Raw genomic sequence first — 4,304 nt, 5'->3', positions numbered from 1 at the left:
TTATTCATGCGCCTTTCTGTTCCTCGTGGCACAATGGGCCCAGTGATGCATTGTGATTATTTCTTCGCTTTTTACTGGAAGCAGTCAGTCGATTGAAAAGTACACCCTTGTATTCAGCTGCTGCAAATGTAGCAGGCATCTTGGCCTCACATCTGCTGGCGTTCCAGGTGATGGAACATTGTAGATTGACAAGATGTGACGATGAAGACACTACAAGTGTGGGCCTCGTGGAGACCAAAAGCAGTTTATTACCTCAGCCAAATGGGTAATATTTTGATGAGTGAGTGAGTGAGTGAGTGAGTGAGTGAGTGAGTGAGTGAGTGAGTGAGTGAGTGAGTGAGTGAGTGAGTGAGTGAGTGAGTGAGTGAGTGAGTGAGTGAGTGAGTGAGTGAGTGAGTGATACATAAAATTTACTGTATAAAAGCAACTTACATGACATTTTGTGGTGGGGGCATGCCTTGATAATAAATTGCTATATTTTAGTGCAGGTCTGTTTATGTGTAGATATTTACAGTAGTTAAGAATTGTGGCAACAAAATTATAGAATATAGTCTCAAAGTTTTATTTCAGAATAGTGACTCACACAACATTAATATTCATTATTAGGCCAATGAGTTGTTTTGGATTTATTCAAAGAAATAAATCAACATCCAAAACCATCGCAACAATGTTTTTAAATTAAAGCGACTAATACATAAATGAAAACATGAAAATCATGAAAACTGTCATAGTCCAAAAACTGAATAGTTTGCACCTTAAGTAGGCCCTACTGTTGTATTACCTACCTACCTACCTACCTACCCACAGCTCTTTATTGGAACCCAAGGAGCTGCTTTACATTGTTTGTTCCTTAAAGTGGATCTGACTGCTAGCTGACCTCAGTGATGTTGAGCATCGACAAATATTCTCAAGGAATACACAAGCATGATCAGTACTTGCTAAAAAAAATATATATATATATTGAAATCGATGGACTTGTATTAGATCGCTAAAAATCACAAATGTGTGATTAAAGATTAAAAGATTAAAGATTAAAGTCCCAATGATCGTCACACACACACCTGGGTGTGGTGAAATTTGTCCTCTGCATTTAACCCATCCCCGTGTGATTTTAATCCATCCCCTGGGGGAGAGGGGAGCAGTGAGCAGCAGCGGTGCCGCGCTCGGGGATCAGTTGGTGATCTAACCCCCCAATTCCAACCCTTGATCACCACAACATAAAACTCCAGTAACTTCCTCATGTTTACCCGTAATGTGCAAATATGCGGAATGTTGTACATACAACATTCCACATATTTGATGTGGCTTTTAGGCTGCGGGCCACCTTTGGACTGGAAAGCATGACCTCGACTAATTGGCACTCTCATTGCTCAGTCAACTTTTTTTACCTTCAATTTTTACCTTCAACTCCATGTACTTGTATAAATGGGATATTAAAGCTTCACAAAATGGCCACTTTTGATATGATGATTACTTGTGAAGAATTGGATTACAGTGAGATCTGTCTGGGAGGGTTATATAATCTCCCAAATCCATGTGTTTTTTGCTCCACTGTCTGGACAGACCCGATACGGTGGAACTCTCACGCCCACTTGTGGACATAAATAGTCCTGCATGCCGTCCAAAGGTTTCCATTCAAATGTCCAACCAGCTGCTTTTTTAGTCACATAGAAAGCGATGCAGTGTGTCCTCCTTGAAACAATAATGGCTAAATTGGTTCAAGACTTTCGATTAAATATGTTATTCTTTTAAATGTAAGGTAAACTCACCCACTTGCCAGGAACATGTAATGTAAAGCTGCTTGACTTCACAAGATATAGCCCATAAATTCAAAGACTTCTTACAAAAAAGGAATTAAATCACCCTCACTTGTTATAGTCTCTTTATAAAACACATCATGTCACACAAAGGCATTTCTGTATAAAGATGTCCTGGTTTAGTTTGCAGCTAAATTGCTGCAATCGTTTGATAATTAGTATCCAGTCTGTAAGTTGTATTTGAGAGAGCAGGTCACAGAGGTCGGACCAACAAGTACGTGCACTCGCTATGCAGGCCATAAATAAAGTACAGTAGGTGCACAAAGGGAGGGGCAGGACCTCCAATGTAGGCCTGACCGAACGGCAAAACAGTACTGGGACATGGTGAAGGCGTGCTTGTTGAATGATGGCTTGTCTGCTCCAAGACGCATTCCCAAAACCAGGTTAGCCGCTGTCACACGCACAGTGGAACTGGCATTGGGCGCAATGTGCGTTAGTCAGTGGCTTACCTGCTTTTAGAGCTTTTCAATCACTGCCCTGGCAGCAAAACACACATACAATTTTATTATATATATTAATGTATATCTTATGAATATCACACATTGTATGGTCAAACAAGACAGGGCAGTGTATTCGGTGACATTAGGTCACTACATGTATAAGAAATGTAATAGAAATAATTATTAAGTAATTTAAATGGCCCACTGCAAACGGTGTAGTGCACATAGTGATTGGAGTTTTATTTTTAATTCAAATCATCAAAATATGTAATAAACATGATAGGAATTGTAGTCCAAAAACAGGTGGGATGTAGTCCATTTCATTCACTTCAGCTAGATAGAGCGTTCATCCATCCGTCAATTTTCTATACCGTATAACAGTGGTGTATAAATAAAGCTGCACTTACCGGTCCCAAGTTTTTCTTGTTGTACAGTATTCCTAAATGCACACCAAAATAATTGAATGTGATTTCTTGCATATCTCGCCTACTTCTAATCACATTATTTTTTTCTCTTTACAGAAATCACAGATCTTAATAAAACTTGGGGTCATTTCCATTTTTCGATTATAGTAAACCCAACGCAGCCGAAGTTGACTTCACTTGCACTGGCTCTACCCAGCCCATTCCCGTGCGACGACAACCTGACCTGGATATGTAAATTAACAAGTCAACAGGCACAGTGTCCAGCCAATGAACTTTCTGTTAAGCAAAACATGCCACGCCTATAATCCATTATTGACCAATTAGATTCTCAGAAAGGTGGCCGTGCCACAACCAGCAGTTACTTTACAGTTCACGCTCTAGTTGGGGTGCGGTGCGTTCATTTTCGCACGTCTTACATTAGGAACAAACCATTCCACTTTTAATCCAATTTCTATCACATCATTATTTACTCAAAATTTTACCCAGAACTGCCGTATTTATATTTATATAAACGCGTCGAGTGTTTGTAACTGCTGTTATTCACGTAATACGTGTAGTTTGAACTTCTTTGAACAAATGACGCCCCTATGCGTGCAATGCAAATTGGTTGGACTCGACTCGCTTGTGTACAGTGTTGCCATGAGCAGAGGGAGATTGTGCACGTAGCAAGGATGCTGCATGACAATCTGATCTCACGATGACGACCAGGAGAGCATTTTAATATTTACGACGTGACATTCGGGAACATTCTGAGCCCATCAAAAATACTTATTAATTATTCATATATTAACAGTATCATATGTTCTAAATTCTGGAACTATATTGTACATGGTGTGTAGTTTCATTTTACAGTGGCCTGGAAAATATAATAAAGGAAACATTTTTATATAATAAAACAATAAAATCTAGTATGTGAAAAGGAAACACTGGGATTGCACTTCACTTTACCATCTTTTCACCAAGAACATTGTGAACTGTATATTGCCAGACATGCATCCGGTTTAAGACCTTTATTTGAACCTTTCTATCTAAACAGCATTTGGCTATGAACCAAAGACTGGATTATTCCTATCCAGGATACACATAACCCCCATGGCATAGAGTACTAAATAAGGATTACCCTGCATTATGTAACAGATTACAGGAGTTGGTGTGGTGGGACATGAAGGGGCGTGAGAGACAGAGAAACAATGCAATGGACTTTGCACAAAGTGCCATGACGTCATGCACTAGTGTACCCTCAGGGATGTGCAGAGGGTCGTGTCAGGCTGACACCTGTCAGCGGTGTGGTGACCCGGGCACGGCCCTCACCTCTGGCGACCCCCGTTAACATTTTTTGTGCTTTGCCTGACCTTGATTACCCTTTTGTGGGCACATCAAGAAGAGAAGGAGATTGGTGGAATAGTGAGGCAGGAGGAGAAACAAATGTAGAAATGAGACAATCGTTCCGTGATGATATCAGTTAACAGAGACGGCAAATAAAAATTATATCACATCATTTATGCGCGTCATAAATCAATTATCTAATTGATTAATTAATTATAAGATGCCCTTTTACAAGATTTTACATTTTGTTTGATCAAAAAAAGCTTAATAACCCTCCAAATGTTTATGGAGGATAT

General features: G+C 39.7%; 1 long non-coding RNA gene across 1 annotated transcript; it reads right to left on the bottom strand.

The window, feature by feature from the left end:
* Window positions 1-1,249: 1,249 nt before the first annotated feature.
* LOC119124450 lies at window positions 1,250-2,866 on the bottom strand. Its single transcript, XR_005098276.1, has 2 exons — window positions 2,665-2,866; window positions 1,250-2,294 (listed from the first exon to the last, which is right to left on the bottom strand). It is a non-coding gene; the product is annotated as an uncharacterized LOC119124450 (long non-coding RNA).
* Window positions 2,867-4,304: the final 1,438 nt, after the last annotated feature.

Source organism: Syngnathus acus, chromosome 6 (genome assembly GCF_901709675.1).
Source record: "Syngnathus acus chromosome 6, fSynAcu1.2, whole genome shotgun sequence".
NCBI lineage: Eukaryota > Metazoa > Chordata > Actinopteri > Syngnathiformes > Syngnathidae > Syngnathus > Syngnathus acus.
This window is presented reverse-complemented; position numbering and strand designations above follow the sequence as displayed.